The 22,887-nt window shown below is 41.5% G+C and overlaps 1 protein-coding gene across 3 annotated transcripts in view; it reads right to left on the bottom strand.

Annotated features, from left to right (window-relative positions):
- LOC141546856 (1-aminocyclopropane-1-carboxylate synthase-like protein 1) overlaps nt 1-20,528 on the bottom strand; it is an 82,859-nt gene extending 62,331 nt beyond the window's left edge. Inside the window, exon 1 of one of the 3 annotated variants that reach the window (XM_074274992.1) lies at nt 20,423-20,528. The gene's annotated coding sequence lies outside the window, so the exon portion shown is untranslated. The remainder of the gene's footprint in view (nt 1-20,422) is intronic. The other 2 variants (XM_074274993.1, XM_074274994.1) reach the window with 2 other exon arrangements.
- Nucleotides 20,529-22,887: the final 2,359 nt, after the last annotated feature.

Raw genomic sequence — 22,887 nt, 5'->3', positions numbered from 1 at the left:
CTTATTCCTTTTGATATCCCTCCCCAGCAACTAGCAGAGGATCCCACAGAGGCTAGGAGGGCTTTAAATTGCTCAAACCCGGCTGCAAATGGAAAAGGATGATGATTGTGGTTAAATTACTATGTCAGATCTGACAATCCCAAAGAAGAAGAACAGATGAGGAATAATATAAAACTAGCATCTTGACCTTAGGTATCTTATACAAATGCCCAAAGTATGGAGAGACCAAGATTAAATCATGTATGGTCTGACCTTCACCCTGGATTTGGAGACAGATGTCATAAGATTTAAAGAAAGCACAGATAGGAACCAATAGCTAGTATTTGGAAAAGGGAGTCAGTCCATGAAGAATGGGAAGAACTCAAAAATGGAATTCTCAAAACAGGGAGAAATGTGTCTAAAGCTGTTTAAAAACCATTAGTGGGACTGCATAGAATACACTGACCAATTCAGACTTAAAGAAGTGCTGTATACATTTTTAAGGACAAGTGCTGTCTACATTAAGATTCTGTCTGTGTGGGGACTCCATCGCTTCAGCCCATCTATATTTTAATGGATAGATGCTTCCATTTTTTCTACATTTTGTAATAGAAAGAAATCAGAAAGATCTGGGTGTTCCTCTCCATGTCAATCATGAAGCTCATAATAGAGCAGTTACTTACCCTCAAAATTTCTGGTTGAATAATTGGACCCAAGGAGCTGTAATTAGTGGGACAAGGTCTCTTCTACACCTAGATCTATAATAATATAAATCCATATAAGCCCGGAGGGTTAATCCCTAGTGTAGGGTTCTTTCAATCTATGTTGGTTGAATAATTGGACCTAAGGAGGTGTAATCAATGGGACAAGGTCTCTTCTAGACCTGGATCTATAATATTTTAAACCTATATAAGCCTGGAGGTTAATCCATAGTGGAGGATTCCTTCAATCTGTATTGGACACCATTTTTAATGAGATTATAAAGAAAAGAGAGAGTCCAGTAGTGTCAGAATCCAAAAAGATTTTAAGCAAAGGGTTAAATAAAGTTAGCTAAAATTTGACTTGAATAAATATAAAGTTTTATACTTAGGGTCAAAAAATTAGCATCGCAAGTGCAGTCACATAGCTAGATGATAATCTCTGTACAAAAGATTTATAGTTTCACTGAAAGCTCAATAGCACAGTGCTTGGCACAGTGCTTAGTAAATACGTGATGCTTGACTCATTTCAATTGGTCCTTACAACAACCCTGTGGAGTAGATGCTGTTATTAAGCCAATTTTACAGTTGAGGAAACTGAGTCCTGGGGCACACAGCTAGTAAGTGAAGCCAAATTTGAGCTCAGGCTTTCCTGGCTCCCAGTTCAGTCCACTCCCCACTGCCAGTTAATATTGGACCCAGGATGCTCACTAGCTGGGTGACCCTGAGCTTTATTTCTTCCAGCCTCAGGCTCCTCGTCTGTAAACTGAGGATGACGACAAAGCCTGTGCTATCTCCCTCACAGTCGTCATGCAAGGCTCTGGAAACCTTCAAACCCCATAGAAAAGGTGCCTCTTGTTATTAACTGGGAGTTTTTGCTTTTACATTCAGCCAGATTCTTTATAAAACCACTTAAAGAAAGCATTTTACTCTGGGTCGTACAGGGTTGTTCTGAAAAAGGCCTCCCACAGATGTTCTTTGCCTCTCTGACTTACCTGAAAGGAATAGAACTCTCCCTCCTCTCTCTCCTTCTCCTGCTTCTCTTTCTCTGTTTCTGCTTTTCCCCATTCTCTCCCTTCTCCTTCCCCTCCTCCTCTCCTCCTCTTCTTTATCTTCTTTCTCCTCTTCCTCTTCTTTATCTTCTTTTTCTTCTTCCTCCTTTTCTTCTTCTTCTTTTCTTCCTCCTCTTTCTTCTTCTCCTCCTCCTTCTTTCTGCCTCTGTGTATTTCTGTGTCTGTCCCTTTCTCTCCATTTCCTTCTCTTCTCCTTGTTCTCTCTCTGTCTCCCTCCTTCTTTTCCCTCCCTCTCTCTTCCATTTCTTCCCCTCTCTTTTCTCTCCCCCTTCCTCTGTTTCTGTGTGTCCCTCCTCCCACTCCCCCTCCTTTCCTCTCCTCTCTCCTTTCCCCTCCTCTCTGTCTCCCTCCTTCTGTCTCACTCTCACATCTTCCTAAAGACAAAAGAAACATGAAGTTGCTCTCACCATGGTGCCTTTGCTTTTTCCCATGAGCATGAGGTGCCGTCTCCCAGAGGGATTCTTTTGCTTGGTCTGATGCACATTTACTGACCCACATGATGCTGGGCACTGGAATGACTTCCCCCTGAGAACCCTGCAGTCCTGGGAGCCCAAGCCTCCCAGGGCAGCCCTGCCACTAGGCAGCTAAGTGGCACCAGTGGACCCAGTGTGGGATTTGTGAGAAAGATCTACGTGCGAATCCTGCTTCTCACACTTATTACCAGTGTGACCCTGGGCACATCACTTAACCCATGAACCAGAGTTTCCTAACCTGTAAAATGAATGTTATCATAACCATCTTACTGGGCTTTTGTGAAGACCAAATGAGAAAACATATTTAAAGTGCTTTGCAAACTTTGAAAGGTCTCATAAATGTTGATGATTATTATTACAGTTCTTACATTGTAGTTATTATTCCGGCGGAAACCAAAAGAACCAACTCTCCCTCTCCCAATCTTCTTAATGACCCCAGAGTCTCAACCCTGCTCTTCTGCTAACCACTGCAAAGGATCTCCTAAGCAAAGAGCCTGAGACCAACGTGACTTGCTCTTTTCCTACAGCCATGAAAAAAGGGAAGGAAAGAAGGAAGGAAGGAAGGAAGGAAGGAAGGAAGGAAGGAAGGAAGGAAGGAAGGAAGGAAGGAAGGAAGGAAGGAAGGAAGGAAGGAAGGAAGGAAGGAAGGAAGGAAGGAAGGAAGGAAGGAAGGAAGGAAGGAAGGAAGGAAGGGAGAGAAAGGGAGAGGAAGGGAGAGGAAGGGAGAGGAAGGGAGAGGAAGGAAGGAAGGAAGGAAGGAAGGAAGGAAGGAAGGAAGGAAGGAAGGAAGGAAGGAAGGGAGAGGAAGGGAGAGGAAGGGAGAGGAAGGAAGGAAGGAAGGAAGGAAGGAAGGAAGGAAGGAAGGAAGGAAGGAAGGAAGGAAGGAAGGAAGGAAGGAAGGGAGAGGAAGGGAGAGGAAGGAAGGAAGGAAGGAAGGAAGGAAGGAAGGAAGGAAGGAAGGAAGGAAGGAAGGAAGGAAGGAAGGAAGGAAGGAAGGAAGGAAGGAAGGAAGGAAGGAAGAGGAAGGGAGAGGAAGGGAGAGGAAGGGAGAGGAAGGAAGGAAGGAAGGAAGGAAGGAAGGAAGAGGAAGGGAGAGGAAGGGAGAGGAAGGGAGAGGAAGGAAGGAAGGAAGGAAGGAAGGAAGGAAGGAAGGAAGGAAGGAAGGAAGGAAGGAAGGAAGGAAGGAAGGAAGGAAGGAAGGAAGGAAGGAAGGAAGGAAGGAAGGGAGAGGAAGGGAGAGGAAGGGAGAGGAAGGAAGGAAGGAAGGAAGGAAGGAAGGAAGGAAGGAAGGAAGGAAGGAAGGAAGGAAGGAAGGAAGGAAGGAAGGAAGGAAGGAAGGAAGGAGGGAAGGAAGGAAGGAAGGAAGGAAGGAAGGAAGGAAGGAAGGAAGGAAGGAAGGAAGGAAGGAAAGAAGGAAGGAAGGAAGGAAAGAAGGAAGGAAGGAAACACCTGAAAAAGTCTTCTTCCAGTTGAGGTATAGGGAAAGGAGCACAGGCCTACAAGGACAGCAGATCTGAGTTCTGGTCCTGGGTTGTTTTTTTTTTTTTTTAATGACTTTTTCTCCCAGGCTCAATTCAAAATGGTCCCTCCCAATTCTAACATTCTATGATCTTTACTTGGAGGACCCTCAGCTCCAGTGGTCCATGTTCAATGTTTTAAGATCTCTTTTAGCCCGAACATTAATATTTAATTTTGTGTTAGGTCTCCTCTAGCTTTTAGTATTCTATATTATAAAATCCCTTCCCTTCCCACTTGAATAGTCTGTTTTAAAGTCCCTTCCAATACTAATATTCTATGTTCTAAGCTCCCTCCCACTTCTAACATTCTAAGGTTCCTTTCAGCTTTAACATTCTCTATTCTAAAACTCCTTCCAGGTCTGAGTTTTAGTCACCCTCCCCTGCTGCCAATCTCTGTTCTACATTTTAAGGGCTCTCGCAGCCCTAAGAGTCTAGGAGCCTTGACAGATTGATAATAAGATGACCAAAGATCATCTGATTCAGAAGTAAATGAAAAGTAAATATCTATTACAAAATAAAATAATAGAAAAAGAGGGAAGCTTTAAGCCTTGGAAGAAGCTAAGTATAAAGGGAATCGTGGGTTTCAAATGGGGTTCTTTCAATGATCAGTCTCTCCACTGAGTGGTCAGTCTCTCCCAGAAGGCCTTGTTAATAAGAGTCAAATGGAAATTCAAACACTTATTAATAATGAAGCTTACAGTGTACTTATGTGTAGCCAGTGTGTCTGAGGGTCGTTCAAAAGCAATCCAGAGCCTCTGAGACTCTCCAACCTTCCAGGAATGAGAAATTCCAGGAAATCCCAGAATCTGAGACGAAATGAATGCTAGGAATCATCCACCCCATGCAAGCTAATGGAGGATTCTCTTTACACTATACCCTCAAGAGATTATGCAGCCTATGCTTGAAGTCCTCCAGGGAGAGAGAGCCTCCTTCCTTGGGGGGTAGCGGTCCATCCTGCTAGGGATTAGTTCTAAATCTGAAAAAACTTCTCCTAACTCTGACACCCCCCCCAGACTTCCACCTATTGCTCCTGGTTTTAAAGACTCAAGTTAGTCCCTCTCCCACAGTCTACCCCTAGATCTATGACCCTCTGCTCTTAATCACCCCCAGAAGGAGAACAATGACACCTTCCTTCCCAGGGAGAGGGACTTGGCTGCCCACCAGCCCCTTCATGCCCACGTTCTCAGTTCTTTGTCAGCTCCAACATCCCTCCCTTTTGCTAACATCCCTCCCAGCTCTAGTATTCTGTGTCCTATCATCCCAGCTCTCTTTCAACTCTGACATTGTACGTTCTATGATCCTAGCTTCTTTCCAGCTCTGACATTCTATCTCCTCTGCTCTTCCTCTCATTCTCAGCCTGAATGAGCTATTTATTCAGTGTCCCAGGGGCCACCACCTGCCCTTAGAACCCAGCTGTCACGCCAAGGAGTGAGTCCGGGAAGCAGGGAGGTCATCGGCTGCAAGCCAGAATTCTGCTGTCCTCTCAGCCGCGTCTCCGTGGCCATAGGCCATGACATTGGGAAGAGGAAGGAACAGTTGAGGGGAGAGGTTGGGGAAGGAGAGGAAATCAGCCTGGGGTCGCTGAGTCCTTCCTAGTAGGAGAGATTCCCAGTAGCAGCGTTGCTATCAGACAGGAAAGGAGCCTGGAATGCTCAAAATAGAACATTCCCAGCAAGGAGCTTGGTCTAAATCCTCCACTCCCACCATCTGGTTCTGATTGTGAGCCAAGGGTGGGGAAAAGAAGGGAGGAGGGGAAGCAGCAGCCAGAAGCCAGGAGAAGAGAGCAGAGGGGGCTGGGAGAGCGGGCAGGGGCTAAGGAGCCGCCTTCCTGGTGGGGCTCTAGTAGCCAAGGTGGAGAGATCCCAAGGGCGCTGAGCAGCTCTCCCCCAGCTAGGAAACCCCAACCTGAAGACTCGGGTCTCTAGGCCCAAGATCTGCTCCCATGCTCTTCTAAAATATAAAACCTCTAGAGCACCAGCCCTGAAGTCAGAAGGATCTGAGTGCAAATCTAGCCTCAGACACTTAACACTTCCTAGCTGTGTCACCCTGGGCAAGTCACTTAACCCCAGTTACCTCAACAAACATATGGGGTCAGTCACTGAGTCTAGGTAGAGAGCAAGATGGAAACCCAGAAGCCGTCCGGTTAGTGGGGAGGAGACAGATCCAGAGGGGAAGGTGACCTGTCCAAAGCCACACTCAGAGAAGTGTCAGAGGCGACATCCACTAGTGACTCCAAAGCCAGTCACTTTCCATGACACTGAAATAGTCCTATGTGGATGGTCCTTCCCCTCCCTCCTCTGCAAAATGGGGATACAAGGGCTAAGAGATCTCCGAGACCCCTTGGACCTGTTCTCATTCCCAGTTCTGAAGTTGCCTGTTCTAAGATCCCTCTCAATCTAAGATTCTGTTCTAAATTCTCTTCCAGCTTAGATCTTCTGTGTTCTAAGGTTCCTCCAACTTCTACCATTCCCTGTTCTCAGATCCCTCCAACTTCTACCATTCCATGTTCTAAGATCCCTCCAACTTCTGCCATTCCATGTTCTAAGATCCCTCCAACTTCTACCATTCCATGTTCTAAGATCCCTCCAACTTCTGCCATTCCATGTAATAAGGTTCCTCCAACTTCTACCATTCCATGTTCTAAGATCCCTCCAACTTCTACCATTCCACGTTCTAAGATCCCTCCAACTTCTACCATTCCACGTTCTAAGATTCCCTGCAACTTCTGCCATTCCATGTAATAAGGTTCCTCCAACTTCTATCATTTCTTGTTCTAAGGCCTCTTCTAGCTCTGGCATCTATGTTCTTAAGTTCCATCCACCTCTAAAAATTTATGTAGTTTGTTTTAAGGTCCCTCCCAGTCATGATATTCTCTGTTCTAAAGTATCTTCCAACTTTGATCTTTTATGTTCTAAAACCCCTCCCAGCTCTGACTTTCTGGGTTCTAAGGTCTCTTCTGGCTCTCTCATTCTAGGTTTAAAAGGCCCTCCCCTTCTGACATTCTCTGTTCTCAGCTCCGTTTCTCATATTCTAAGGACCCTTGTGATTGTGGCCATAATCATTGTGAGGGCACTAAAGGAATGGGAGTTGTGCCAAAGGGAGGGATGGCTCATTTTGACGCATTGGACATTAAAGAAGATGCCGTAAAGAGGCTTGCAGAGTTATCCAAGGAGCCCCGATTTTTGCTTCTCGGCCCAAAGCTGGCCATGACCTGGGAAGCCTGAAGGTATCTGAAGTGGTTAAGAGCTAACACCATTACCAACTCAACCTCAAGTCCAGGGCCGTTTCTCTGAGTACCATGTCTGGAAAGGTTAGAGAAGGAAAAAATATGACTAGAGGGAACAGTCATATTGGTCATCCACTGACAAGGTCTGGGCTAACTCCTCTGAAGGGCTCAGAATAAGTCCTTGTCAGGATAAGCCAAAGTCCTTGAAGCCCCACGTTTAGGGCGCCAAATTGTGAGGGTCCGGTTGTCTCAACTCAATCTCCCAGCCAGACTAGACTCCAGGCCCAATGCTGTCTTCTTTTATCCTCGCAGAGATTGTAGTGGCTCAGAATTCACACCTTTGATTCAGGCCTTTAAAGGGAGTTTACACCTTTGGAATTTTGAGCCAGAGAACCTGAGTTCTCACCTTGTAATCCTAATAATCCACTATGGTCTGAAAGCCCTGGGTTGCACAGGGCCAGGTAAGTCTGGGCTTCAGGAAGCACAAAGAAAAGGAAGGATATTGGTCCTTGCCTTGAAGAACTTATACTTTGGGAGGGCGCAACTAAATTCCTCCAATGGACAATACGGAGCAAGCCATTTCCCCCCTCTCTTTAGGTCTCAGTTTCCTCCTCTGTAAAATGTAAGGTCTGGTCTAGATGATACTTAAAGGTCCCTTGCAGTCCCATAGTCTTCCAATGTTATGATCTATGACCTCAGAGCTATATATATATATATATATATATATATATATATATATATATATATATATATATATATATATATATATATGCAAAAGCTGAGGGAATGTAGTAAGCCAGATTCATCAGGGAAGACTGTTAGGATTCTTACAAGGTGCTAAGTCACTGGAATGGACAGAGACAATAATTATCTGATTTAGCATGGCTCCGTGTGATTGAGCTGATCCTACAAGGAGATGTTATGGGCCAGAACTTGAAACAAGGTACTGAGTGGAATTGAGGAGACAAAGGGTTTCCTGGTGATGTAATGATTGGAGTATACTGGGTGTACAGCATATAAGCAAGAAGCTCTCAGGGCCAGACACAGAAGCCCACAAGCCCACTCTTAGAGGCGGAGTCAGATTCATTCCCACTTCCACCTTTGTGCTGCCTGGAGGCTTTGGATTCAGAGGGAGCTAGAGGCAGGAGCTGGAAGAGACAAAGGACTAGCAACAAGAGCTCTAGGAACCAAGGAGAGAGATAGGCCTCTAAGAAAGCTAACTGGGCTATTTTGAAGCAGGATCTGGACTTTAACTCCTGGCTGCTTTTGAGGTGATTATTATCCAGAACTAAAACGAAAGCTGCTCCCAGAAGCCCCCCCAAGAAACGTGCTCCCAGAGAACATTCTATTTTAGAGAAGAACATTACAGAAGACCTTGTAGAAGAGATGAAGAAAGGATACAGACATTAGGAATTGGGGGTGCATGGGGTGCGATACTATAAAAAATATTAAGATAACTACTCAAGAAGGTTCTTACTCAATTATCCCTTTTTACATCAAAGGAAATGAAGGTCCAGAGAAAAACAACGACTTGTCCAAATCCTCTAGGGAGTGACTGATGGAATAGAGATGAGAAACCAATTTGGGGGTTGTCATTTTAGTTTAGTTTTAGTTTCGACTGGTTTTGGTGTTTTGTTTCTTACTCTGAATGCAGTGGCTAGTTCGACTCCACTATAATGAATTTACCCATCTTGCTTTAAGAGGAATCATCCAAACTTATCCTTGGGACCTTGGGAATTGTCCTAGGGAAACCAATTCCCACCCCATTTTTCCCCACATCTATGGGCTTCTGAACCTGTCCCATACTCCTTAAGGAAATTCCCTGCTGAGGTTGAAGAGGAAAGCTTCCAGTTTGTTATATCTTAAAGGAAATCTCCCAACCCTCTTAAGCTGCTCTTACTCCAAGACCTTTGTCTTGACTTACCCTTGAACTTCAACTTGTGGGATATTTTGATGCTATTCACTTGGGAAGATTCTAGGATTTATTTTTGGAAGGAAAAAAAGCACCTCTCTTCCCCTTCCCTCCCTAATTCTGCTTGCAATAGTTACAGATGAATGGGAGGTGACCCCTGGGGCAAGACCCTGTGAGATATCCCAGAATAGGAGGAAGCAGGGACAGAGGATGCCGGAAAAGCTGCTGACTGAGGGTCAGTGAGGGAAAGGAGCGGGAGAGGCAGCCGGGACAGAGGCTAGCTGAGAGCTCTGTCATGACTAACTCAAATAACACTTCCTGTCCTAGTCCCCTCATTCCCCAGCTGGGGCCACCATCTCAGCAATCTCTGTTTCTGTCCAATCCAGCAGCACGTGGCCCATTATCTTCCTCTATAACAAAGATTGCCAACTTGGTTTATGAGAAGTTTATCATGGGGAATATTTGGTAAATAATTACATCGTCCTAATGAAAATAATCCAAATATTCAAGAAATTCCAATTTTATTTCTAACCAATGAAGTGAGAAAAAATTTGTTATCCCCTTGAAGAAAAATATTCTCTTTATTTTCTTTTTTATCTTCCTAAATATGGTAAATTTTATTTCATTTCTTATTGAATTAGGAAACCTCCTAATTCCTAATTGGTGTAGTGGATTTCCTAAATAGGAAAATTTTCCCAAAAGTCAGGGGACAGGAATACTCCCCAAAAGTTGGGTACCCTTGTCCTACAGGATATATGTCTCCAATCTTCCCCTCCCTCCATTACCACTCTAGTAATAACAACTGGTATGTTTACATGGGGATTATAAGTTTGTAGAACATTTTCCTATTCATTATCTCCTTTGAGTTTTGCAATGGCCCTGTACCAAGATTATTTCCATTTTATAGAGAAGGAAATTGAAATTAAGAGAAATGAAGTAGCTTGTCTCTAGAGGACGGATGAAGATAATGTCTTCCTGACTATTCCCTCCCCTAGCCATCACTGCATCCATGACATCCCACTGTCCTAGATCAGCCACTTCTCCATGCCAGAGTCACAGTCTCCTCATGGTCTCCCTGCCTCCTCCGATGTCCAGCCATACTTCAATCCCTAACTTTTACACTAAATATGCCTTTTATCTGCTTGCTCTCCTTTAGGGAAGGGAGGAGGCCTTGAAAGGGAAAGCTATTTGTCCAACATCACACGGAGTAGAGCCAAGAAAAAATGAAAGGCTTCTGAGTCAGGAACCAGTGTTTTTCCCAATGTCTCAGACTCTGAGAAGAGAGGTTTCTTGGAGGAGCTTTATCCTGTATGAATTATAACAATGAAATATATATATATATGTGTGTGTGTGTGTGTGTGTGTGTGTGTGTGTGTATATGTATGGGTGTGTGTATGTGTGTGTGTGTGTGTATATGTATGTGTGTGTGTATATGTGTGTGTGTGTGTGTGTGTGTGTGTGTGTGTGTGTGTGTGTGTGTGTGTGTGTATAATGCCTAAAATACAATAAGCCCTGCCCTCCAACTAGGAAATTTCAGGATCCTGCTCTAAGCATCTATTATCTACTCCTCTGACCTTCAATCACCCAATTGACAAGCATTTATTAAGTGTCTATTTAGCCACCGAGCCCTATCTCAACAAAAGTCCCTGAGCACAAGCAGCTTCCATTCTATCAGAGAAGACACTTATGAGGGTCCGTACAATGGAAGGGCTGGCCAAGCTCACGATGCTCAGATTTGCCTTTCCTGGGGCTTGCACAGGATTTGATGCCTGATTCCAAGCCAATCCGTGGAGCCCCAGAGACCTCTGCTCATCCATAAGTGACTTGGGGACTGGTTCTACGTGGTGACAGAAGATTCCTCTAGTTGACTGGAAGGATTGATGATTCAGAAGGCACAGATTTAGAACTGAGTTCAAATACAAAAGAATGAAGACGTGCACCCTTCTGCCCCTATTTTGGTTTTTTTCCTTCTTGGCCACCTTAACTACAAACATCCACGTGGCCGACCACCGCCACGTCTCCACAAACACTTCATTTGTGTGTATTCTTTCCTTTTCCCCGGGGATCAGATTAACTTGTTGAACTTCATATACTTTAAAAGGCAGGAAAATCCATCAGAGTGTCTGTCAGCAACCAGAATCAGTACTGGTCTCCCTATGGACTGTGTCTGAAGGCTGGATTTCCTGATTTGTGAAGGTCGTTTTGTGAGTCTTGTTATACTCAGTAAATAGCTGATAAAAGCTAATTGATGGCAGCTAGTCCATTGATAATGGGGGGCAACATATATAGGGGTTTGTGAGAGATAGTATTAAAAGCCACAGACCCTCGGTGTTACCCCTAGAGTTCTATCAATCTCTGGGGAGTAAATCTCTATCCTGCTGACGCCAGCCAAGTTAAGGACTCCTCAGGATCAAAAACAAGCTGGCCCCATATTTACACATTTGTTTTCCAGAAATGAAGACTGTTGTCCTGGCCTCTTCCCGTTAGCCAGGCATCTCCCCCTCCCAGGACCGGGGCAGCATGATCCCCAAGCCTTACAGGGACTTTCCTCCCAGTGGAAAAGTCTGGACCTGGAAAGGGTCAGGACTTGACCTCGGGTTTGAAAAGCTGATTTATGATACACAGTAGGGCTTAAAATATTCTGGGGGTGGCAGGACAGAGCAGAAGGCAAGACATACCACCGGCATGACCCATCAGCTAGAGCTAATTAAATATTCTTTTTCATAATAAATCCCTCAGAAATGCACAGAAGGACACAGCAAAATAACTCATATATTGGGTTCACTTCAGTTGTCTTGAAGTGGACCATGACACAAGAAGGAGGTGTCATGACATGCAAGTGAGTTGGATTTTGGGGGAGGATTGTGCAAGGTCACCAGCTTCACTTTTTCCTCCAGAGCCATCTGGGGCCAGTGGCCAGATATAGATCAGAACCATTAGAGCTGGCCTTGGATGAAGGGAAAGACCTTGGCCTTTTTAAGCTAAAGGCTTTCCCAGATCTGGTTCACTTCAGTAGAGTATTGAGGAGATACGGAGTTTAGATAAAGCATCAATCTTGCCTACCTGTATAACAAGACATTTTACCTCTTTGAGACTCAGTTTCTCCATCTGTAAAGTGAGATGACTGAACTAGACTGCTTCCAGCTCTGAATCTATGATCCAAAGTCAGATAAGAAATGGGATCCCTATAGGTTCCATGGTGACTTCCTTTTAAAATGTAATATATTTAGGTTTTATTGTGTTCTTACTTATTCTGTTAAATATATCCCAATTTCATTTTTTCCAAAGATATTTAAGGAGAGGAAAAAAGCAAGCCAAAGCCACAGAACATGGAAAAATAATCTGCTGTCTACACAGAGGCATAATCTCCCACAGGTAGCAGAGGTGTCAGATAAAATTAACAGGCAAAATTTTAAATTAAAAATTACTAAGCATTGTAAATTTAAATCTGCCAGATGCATTTTTATGAATTTATCATCATTATAATCTAAGCATTTTTTCTCGTGAAAAAGTCCAAACTAAAAAAGTTCCTTCAGTCACTTCTCTTTAACTCAAGTCATTTTGAATTCCCCATTCCCCGAGTACCATTTTAATCTGGTTCTAGCTGCACTGGGGGGTTTTGCTGTCAGAGATATGTTAGCATGTCACAGAAACCCAGAATTTGAGAGATGAAAGTATCTCAGAAGCCATCAGAAGGAATAAAATATAAAGGAGTAGCATAACTAATAATGGTTATCCAAACTCTGCTCAAAGACTTCAAGAGAGGGAGGAAACCATTATCTCTTTGAGCATCCCATTCCAATTTTGGGCATCTCTGATTTGGAAGAAGAGCAACTAGTGGGCACAGTGGATAGGGGCCTGATCTCAGACATTTTTGGACAACTCAGTGCCTGTTTACCTCAATTTCCTCAAATGAGCTGGAGAATGAAAAGGCAAATATTCCAGTAGCTTTGCCAAGAAAACCTCAAATGGGGTCATGAGGATTTAGACGTGACTAAACAGAAATGACTCAACAATATCAATTTTAAGAAATTTCTGTTGACATCAAGCTTAAATTGGATTATGGCACCTATTATGTGCCAACTTTTCAGCTCTTCAATGACTTATCTCTCTGATTGAAGGGCAAGAAGGTAAAGCACTCATCTGAAAACCTTCCTGAAGGCTTTCTGAACTTTTCAGGTAATTCTCCATTTTCTATCACCTCTACCTGGCTTGGACACAGGCAAGTACTTGCTTGTTCTCCATCTCTTTTTGGCTTCCTTTTTTGCATTATCTTTTCCCACTAGATTGTAAGCTCCTTGAGGGCAAAGATTACTTGTATTGTTCCAAAGAGAGACTCAGAAATATCTTGGAAAATTCATAGGAACCAATGGAGAGATAAGGAAGCAAAACCAGGAGAACAAGGTAAAGAAGGACCACAATGAAGTGAAAGGAAACACTAAAAGACACCAGAATTTAAATCAGCGTCATGGCTCCTCTTGGCTTGGGAGATCTGATGAGAAAGACTGACCTCCTCGATAAGCTACAGGTGCAAAAGGAGACACACAAATAATTGTACTTCTTTGTTATCAGAATGGGTTCTAATGGAAGGGCAGGGGAATTGTAATGGATGAGATTTTATTTTAAGATATCAATATATTTTTCCAGAGATTTTGGCTAATCAGTTAGTCAATAATCATGTACTAAGTGCTGAGCTCTGAGCTAAGCACTGGGGGTGCAAGAATACCTAATTAGTAACAGCTAGCATTTATACTAGTGTTTCAAAGTCTGTATTTTCATTAGTTCTTCATAATAGTACTGTGAAAAGATTTTGCAAGGGTCTTTGTTGAAAAATTATCCATGGCTTATATCCCAAAGAGATCTTAAAGAAGGAAAAGGAAGCTGTATGTGCAAGAATTTTTGTGGCAGCCCTCTTTGTAGTGGTCAGAAACTGAATGGATGCCCATCAATTGGATGGTTGGATAAATTGTGGTTCATGAATTTTATGGAATATTATTGTTCTATAAGAAATAACCAACATTGTAACACATGTAAAATATATGGGATTACCTGTCATGGGGGGGAGGGAGTGGAGGGAGGGAGGGGATAATTTGGAAAAATGAATACAAGGGATAATATTATAAAAAATAAAATTAAAAAAAAGAAACTGGAAAAAAAGAAGAAAAAAAAGAAAAAGAAAAAAAAAAGGAAAAAAAGAGAAAAAGAAAAAAAAAAGAAAAAGAAATAACCAGCAGGAAGATTTCAGAAAGGCCTGGAGAGACTTACATCAACTGATGCTGAGTGAAATGAGCAGGACCAGGGAATCATTATATACTTCAACAACAATACTAAATGATGATCAATTCTGATGGACGTGGCCCTCTTCAACAATAAAATAAACCAAATCAATTCCATTTGTTCAATAATGAAGAGAACCAGCTACACCCAGCAAAAGAACTCTGGGAAATGAGTGTGAACCACTCCATAGCATTTCCTCTCCTTCTGTTTTTGTCCGCTTGCATTTTTTATTTCCTTCTCAGGTTAATTCTACATTATTTCAAAGTCTAATTCTTCTTGTACAGCAAAATAAGCATATGGACATGTATACATATATTGTATTTAACATATACTTTAACATATTTAACTATTGGTCAACCTGCCATCTGGAGGGAAGGAGGGGGAAAACTGGAACAGAAGGTTTTGCAATTGTCAATGCTGAAACATTACCCATGCATATATCTTGTAAATAAAAAGCTATAATAAAAAAAGAAACAATTATCCATGTATATGTTTTAAAAATAAAAAGCTCTAATAAAAAAAAATTTAAAAACAATAGTATGTGAAATAGGTACTATCGTGCCAATTTTAAAGATTAGTAAACTTAGACTTGCCCAGGATCACTCAGCTAGTAAGTGTCTGAGGATGGGATTTGAACTTAGGGAGATGAGTCTTCCTGATTCCAAGCCAGCCCTCTATGTATCCACTAGGCCTTTAAATGGCTAAGCAACTTTAATATTACCTGCAAGGTGCTTTCCAGTTTAAGGATAATCTCAGTAAAGTGGGATATTCCCAAGTCACGTGAACAAGCATTTATTAAGCCGCTTACTATATGCCAATCATAGTGTTAGTGCTAAGAATGCAAATACAAGGAGAAAGGAAAACTGTCCCTGCCTTGCATTATAATGAGGTATGACAGAATTAAAAGGGAATTTGAAAAGGAGGGTGGGAGGAGAATGAAGGAGATCAGAATGGGGGCAAGCAGAGAAAGTTCACAGAATCAGGAGGACTTTCTGGAGGAAGGGGACCTGAGTTTGGTCCTTAAAATAGGGGTTTAGGGAGGGACCAGCCAGTCAGGGAGAGAGACTTTGAGGGTGGAGGTCTTCCAGCAATAGTTTGGGGATGGAGCCAGCTTTCTGAATGAAGAGACTTCTTAGAGAAAGCCTGATGGAAAGGGATGCAGCCCAGAGACTGATGGTCAATGTCAATGTGAAAATATCCAGAAGTAACATGGAGCCAAGCCTGATGAGTAGTAGATAGAGCCTGGGGAGGGGGGAGCGGAAACTCATGGTGATTAAGGATATGATATCATTGGAATTACAAAGGAAGGTCTAACTATAAAGGTATGATACTAGTTTTACTGGGTGATTATGTTTGTTTGGAAGATTTCACATTCTGGGAAATATAACCAGAAAATGTGCAAGCAATGGCAGGAGTGCTGGGAAGTCGCTTTCCCCCAGCCCTCAGTTTCCCCACTGGTAAAATGGGAACTGATGAAGTTTGAAGTTGTTTCTAGCTCTGATTTTTTTGATCCCATAATTGGAAGTTTTAAAAAGGATCTCAGAGGTGATTCAGCCCTTTCCCTCCTCCCTCCTTAAGAGTTTCTTTTAGGGCAGCTAGGTGGCGCAGTGGATAGAGCACCAGCCCTGAATTCAGGAGGACCCGAGTTCAAATCTGGTCTCAGACACTTAACACTTCCTAGCTGTGTGACCCTGGGCAAGTCACTTAACCCCAGCCTCAGGAAAAAGAAAAAAAAAAAAAGATTTTCTTTTGCCTCTGACTAATTCCTCCCTGCTTCTTGACTCGAGACAGTTAGTGATGGCTCCCAAGGACTTCTAGGGGAATGAGGACGGCTAACATGAGCTTCTGCCTTTTATGTTCCCTCAGTCCAAGCTGAGACTCTGCAAGTTTTCAGGGATGATATCTACAGCAAAGTCTGCTCACTGTCCTCCCAACCTGAGCTCGGCAAGTGGCCGACCCCAGTTTGGGTTTATGGACTTGTCCCTGCTTGGAGTTCCAGTAGACTGCCACTGGATTCAGCCAGCTGGGAGGGTCTGCAGCTTCAGAGACACTGAACTTCCAGCTCATCTTTGGTCTGGGACTCCTACCCTGGCTATCCCCCTGTAAGCTTCTACCTGATGCTGGGGCTAGAACTGAGTCCCTGTTCTGCTTCCAGGACCACAGCTTTGGTTTGTTTCTAGGACATGTTTGCTGCTCAGAACTAGGTCCCATGCACATGACCCTTCTCCTGCTCTATAACTACCTAGAACCGTACCAGAGCTGTCCTGTATCACTGGTTCCTATAGTTTAGAGATACTCCCTCTGGTCCTTCCTTAGCCAGTCTCCATCCTCCATCCTCCTTCAGTCCTTGCTCCCATTCACATCTCATTCCCAGTATCTGAAGACTTCTTTCTGATTCCTTACACAGCCAGGGAATAGACAGATAAAAGTCAGACTTTCCCAATCAGGATTCAATCTGGTATATTTTCTTGATTTTTATGGAGGAGAAGTGGTGAGGAGATAGGTTATATTACTTCTTCTTATTTCATCTTGCCTCTGCCCCCCTTCCACCTCCATTATACCTCTAAAGAATCAGTTTTCTTTTTCTTTTTGTTAAATATTTGTTTTTAAAACTTCAAGTTCCAGATTCTCTCCCTTCTTTCCCATTCCCCCAACCCCAGAAGGCACGAATAAAGTTATACAAAACATTTCCATAAAAGTCATGTTGTGGAAAAAAACAACAACATAGATCTCCCTTCCTCCCCCCCACCCCCCAAAAAAACCCTTAGGAAAAAATAAAGTAAAAAAAAAAAGCACCAGAGTTTTCAAAAATTGTCATAACCCTTCCAAAGAATAATCTCCCCCAAATTAAGCAAAACTTCCTTAAAGAGTGGTTACCACTGAGGATATGGTTTCTCGTACTTCTGTAGTTTATTATTTGTTAACAAAAAGGAAGGCTGCGAGATTTCATTTGAATAATTCATGCCAAAGCTATTTCTTGTATTTGATCTGAGTTTTGTTGCTCCTTGGTGATGTCTTTATTGTGTTTTTTGTTTTTCTGGCTCGTTTTCTTCGCTTTGGCTCACTCTGTACCATTCCACTTGATAATTTCATCAACTCCCACTGATTCAATTCTTTGCTGATATATTTTAAAATTCATTTATCTAGTCCTAACCCGTCTGCCAATCTCCAGCCTCCCATTTACTGCCTACTGAATATCTCGAACCAGTGGTCCTGTAAACAACTTAAACTCAACTCAACTCATCTTTCTCCCCAAACCCTCTCCCACTCAATTCTAAATTTCCTTGTTACTGTCCAAGCCATCAAGACTTCTTAAACTTTTTTCCACTTGTGACCCCTCTTTGCCCAAGAAAATTTTTATACTCCAGGTTTATAGGCATATAAAACAGGCATACAAATCAAACATTTACTGATAATAAAACATAATTTTGCAACCCCCCATTCGGTAATGAGACTCCGATGGGGTCCACAACCCACAGTTTAGGAAGCTTTGCAGAGCATCCCCAGCTTCTCAGTGCCCCAGGATCCCAGGTAAGGTGCCATCTCCTATTCTTCCCTCTCAAGACTCATATCTAGGATATATTGTCAAGACCAATTTTACCTTTACCCTCTCCTCTGACTCTACCATCAGCCAGGTGTAGACTCTCATCACATCACTTCTGGACTACACCATTGGTTGGTGTCTTTGTTTATTCATATATATATTACAACTCTTTCTACACTGTATCCTAGAAATATATAACATTATATTACAACTCTTTCTACACTGTATCCTAGAAATATATAACATTATATTACAACTCTTTCTACACTGTATCCTAGAAATATATCATGCCCAAAACCATTCCCCAATAGATAAGTGGTCAAAGGGTATAAACAGTTCTCAAAAAAATTAACAAATATATGAAAAAAATGCTCCAATGTGTAACCTATATCGGATTGCTTTCTGCCCTGGGGACCTGGAAGGAGGAAAAAAGGAGAAAAATCTGGAATGCAAGGTTTTGCAAAGGTGAATGTTGAAAACTATTTTTGCATGTATTTAAAAATAAAATACTATTTAAAATAGATATTTATAAATTGAACACTCTAAATTACTGATAGTAAGAGAAATGCAATATACCTTCTACCCATTGACAAAGACAACAAGATATGGAAAGAATCAATGTTAGAGGGCTTGGGGGAAGATTGGTACATTGCTGGTCAGGCTAGAAATCAGTACAACCATTTTGGAAAGCAACTTGGAATTATTCAAATAAACTAAATGACCATACTTTTTGCCTTGGAGATCCTATCGTTTGGCTTATATCCCAAGGAAGCTGTTGATAAGAAAGTCTCCACATACACCAACTTATTTATAGCAGTATTTTTTGTGATAACAAAGAACTGGAAACCAACAGATATCCATCAATGGGGGTTGGTTCAACAAACTATAATACATGAATATTATGAACCAACAGATATTCATCCATGGGGGTTGACTCAACAAACTATAATACATGAATATTATGAAATATTATTGTGCTGCAAGAAATGATGAATATGATGAAGTACACTACTTCTCTGATGAACAGAGAAGCATGGAAATATCTACCTATAAACTAAATTATAATGAAATAAGCAGAGCCAAGAAAACAACATACACGATTACTATAACAATGTAAATGAAAAGAACACCCCACTCACATACACACCCCAAAAGTAAATGTTGCAAAATTATAAAGAACAATCATGACTCAAAAGAACTTATGTGGGAAGACCCTACCACCTCCTCATTTGGCAGAGATGTACACAAACATTATCGATTACATATATTTTCAGAGTTTTCAATGTATTGATCAATTCTGCTGATTTTTTTCTGTTTTCTATCTCTATATCTGTTCTCCTGTTTTAAAAAATATTATTTGTTAAATGAAATAGCTCCCTGAGGAGAGGGAGAGGGATACTGGGGAACATTAGGATGATAAAAAAAGCAAAAAAAAATAAATACATAAAAACTTATTTTAAGAAAAAAAGAAAGAATATTTGTAACACTAAGTGCTTGATGCAACCTAGGAGACATTTTTAAGTCCTTCTTTCAGGAAGGGGAGTAGTAGAAGAGAAAAGTAGAAATGGAAGGTGATTTGTCAAAGTGGGAGAGCTGGGATTTAAAGCCCAGATCTTGGACTGTGTAAAATGCAGTTTCCAAGGTTCTTTGATTCCATATTTATCACTCTTTAGGAGTCATCCAATTAGCCCCCTATTAAACACAACACCTTCCATGCTGGAGATATAAAGACAAATTTATTTTTTTAATTGCCTGCCCTCATGGAGTTTTTATTCCAGGGACAGTATTTCAGTGCATTATCATAGAATAATGAGCTAAAAGGGTCCTCAGAGACTAGTCTCTTTTCTCATTGGGAAACAGATCCAAGGAGACTAAATTACTTGACCAAGATCATAGAGAAAGTAAATATAAGAGGAAGGATTTTAACCCTTTTTAGCATTATTGATGCCCTCCAACTCCATCCAAAACACTTATCATTCCCCAAACACAACCTGTAGCTATTCATCCTGTATCTTTATGTATATCCTTTCTTCCACCTAGGAAGGGCTAAACCCAACCATGACTGGGAAAATGCCAGGTGTGGTTGGTTAAGGCCTAGTGTGACTATTATTAGGCTTAATTGACTAGATGTAGAAAAAGCTACAATTTTTTTTGATGTCGTTTTGTATAATAGTGCAGATGGCTGTAAATAAAGTTGTGATACTTCCTAAGCAAGGAGTTTTGTCCTTCAAAGAATTCCTCCCAGTTTCTCTTCACCTTCCCTGTCATTTTGTATTTCTCTCATAAAACTCTCAGATTGTCCCTCCTATTAAAATAACTGTTGAACCCATCACATTCCTTATCACATTTCACCACATTTCTCTGTTGTATCAATAAGTCAATCCTCAAAGAGGCCACATTGTTTTGGCCTTCTGAAGGTAAAGCTCTGATCCCATCACTCCTCAAGAAGTCTTTCATTTTCCTCTGATTCTTTTTGTCCATTAAATAAACTACAGTCTCCCATTCAAGGTTCTCCATCATCTCAATTGACCCTAGGCTCCTGCGTCTTAATGTTTCCTATGTTCTAGCCAAGCCAAATTATTCCCTAAAGAGTTTAACTCCAAGTTCATGATTTGGACTTGGAGAAGGGGTGTAGAAAGGCTCTGTTAAATAGGATATAATTCATCTTGTCCTCTAATTATTTATAAGTTTCTTAAGTTGGAGAAAAAAATGGGAACCCTTACCACTGTCAGCAGTCTCTGGAGGAATAGGGTCCAGGTGAGGAGAGAAGACAAAGTCTCTCGAGAGCTTCCCTTTTTATAGTTTCAAACTCCTCCCTCCAACTCTTCATCAGCTCATGATCTAAGGCTGCCAAGGAAAAGAATAAATCAAGTTCATAACATGTTTCATCAGTCCCCCTAATCCCTCCAAGCCAGCCCAACCCTAGGGAGGGAGATAAAGATAAATCTTTTCAGATCAGGATTTTCTAGGGATTCACAGTTCTTTTCAGGTCCACATGGGCTGGGGAGGTACAGCCTGCAGAGCCAACAATAGGGCCCTCCTTTGTCTACGCTAGCAGAGTTTGGTTTGAGGTTTCTTCCTCCCCATCACTAACCATCCATTGCAAAAATCTGCCATTTTAAAAAATGAAGTTTGGGCCTTTTAAGGACTAAAGATTTGTACATATGACTAGACTGCTCATCACTCAATAATCCATAAAACATTATTAAATCAATATTACATATCACAATTATATGCTATATGTTACCATTCTTTCTAAGCAGAATCCTAGAAATATCTGTTTTAGTAAGTTTTCAATCCAACTCAACAAATGTTTATTAAATCCTTCTTTGATCATAGTAATAAGGAACATGGAGCAGTAGGTCAGCTCTATCCTAAAGTCAGGTATCGATCACTCAATCAATAAACATACATTCATAATGCTGTATAAATTATAAATTACATGAGACAAGCAATAATTTCGATGTGTTTTCATTTTGTGACACTGGACTGACTCAGAATATCTCATCTTTCATGTGAAACTGGATTGAGCTGGTTTCCTTTAGCTAATTCTCTGCTGAATGGTGAGTTTTGTTCCACATATAATGTTTCTTGTTCTATGCCCAAAGGGTTATCACACTGTGCACTTCCTTTGATCCAGCAGTGTTTCTAATGGGCTTGGATCCTAAAGAGATCTTAAAGGAAGAAAAGGAACCTGTATGTGCCAAAATATTTGTGGCAGCCCTCTTTGTAGTGGCTAGAAACTGGAAACTGAGTAGATGCCATCATTTGGAGCATGGCTGAGCAAGTTATATTATATGAATGCTAAGGAATATTCTTTTTCTATAAGAAATGATCAGCAGGATGATTTCAGAGAGGACTGGAGAGACCGACATGAACTGATACTAACTGGAAAGAGCAGAACCAGGAGATCATTGTACGTGGCAACAACAATGTGATGGTCAACTCTGAGAATGTGACTCTTTTCTTTTCTTTTATTCTAACTCCTTTATTTTACAGGTAAGAAAATTGAAGTTAAGAGACTGGCCATAGTCAGTACCAAGCAATAGGGTCAGAAATCAAATCCCAGTTTTCTGGCTTTATAGTCATCATTTTGAGTTTTGCATTTTTTTTATATTAAAGCATTTTATTTTCAAAACATATACATGGATAAATCTCAACATTCACTATTGCAAAAGATTGTGTTCCAAATTTTTCCCCTCCCTTCTCTTCACCCCCTCTCCCAGATGGCAAGTAATCCAATATATGTTAAACATGTGAAGTTCTTCCATACATATTCCCACAATTATGCTGCATAAGAAAAACCAGATCAAATAAGAAAAAAAGAAAAAGAAAACAAAATATAAACAAAAAATAAAAAAGAGTGAAAATGCTATGTTGTGATCCACACTCCTCTCTCTGGGTGCAGATGGCTCTCTCCATCACAAGATCATTGGAACTGGTCTGAATCATTTCATTGCTGACGATATCCACTTCCATTAGAATTGATCATCATATGATCTTGTTCTTGCCATGTATAATGATCTCCTGGTTCTGCTCACTTCCCTCAGTATCAGTTCATGTAAGTCTCTCCAGGCCTCTCTGAAATCATCCTGCTGGTCATTTCTTACAGAACAATAATATTCCATAACATTCATATACCATAACTTACTCAGCCATTCTTCAATGGATGGGCATCCACTCAGTTTCCAGTTTCTGGCCACTACAAAGAGGACTGACACAAACATTTTGGCACATACAGGTCCCTTTCACTTCTTTAAGATGGCTTTGGGAAATAAGCCCAGTAGAAACACTGCTGGATCAAAGGGTGTACATACTTTGATAGCCTTTTGGGCATAGTTCCAAATTACTCTCCAAAATGGTTGTATTCTTTCACAACTCCACCAACAATGTATCAGTGTCCCAGTATTCCCACAAACCCTCCAGCATTCATCATTATCTTTTCCTGTCGTCTTAGCCAATCTGACAGGTGTGTAGTGGTATCTCAGAGTTGTCTTAATTTGCATTTTCTGATCAGTAGTGATTTAGGGATACAGTTCTTCCCAGCAGTGAGGTGATTCAGGCCAGTTCCAATGATCTTGTGATGAAGAGAGCCATCTGCACCCAGAGAGAGAACTGTGGGGACTGAAGGTGGATCACAACATAGTATAGTCACCATTTTTGTTGTTCATTCCTTGCTTTTTGTTTT

The sequence above is a fragment of the Sminthopsis crassicaudata genome, chromosome 6 (genome assembly GCF_048593235.1).
Source record: "Sminthopsis crassicaudata isolate SCR6 chromosome 6, ASM4859323v1, whole genome shotgun sequence".
In the NCBI taxonomy this organism is placed as follows: domain Eukaryota; kingdom Metazoa; phylum Chordata; class Mammalia; order Dasyuromorphia; family Dasyuridae; genus Sminthopsis; species Sminthopsis crassicaudata.
Note: the sequence above shows the minus strand (reverse complement) of the source record. Positions and strands in the feature narration are given on the sequence as shown.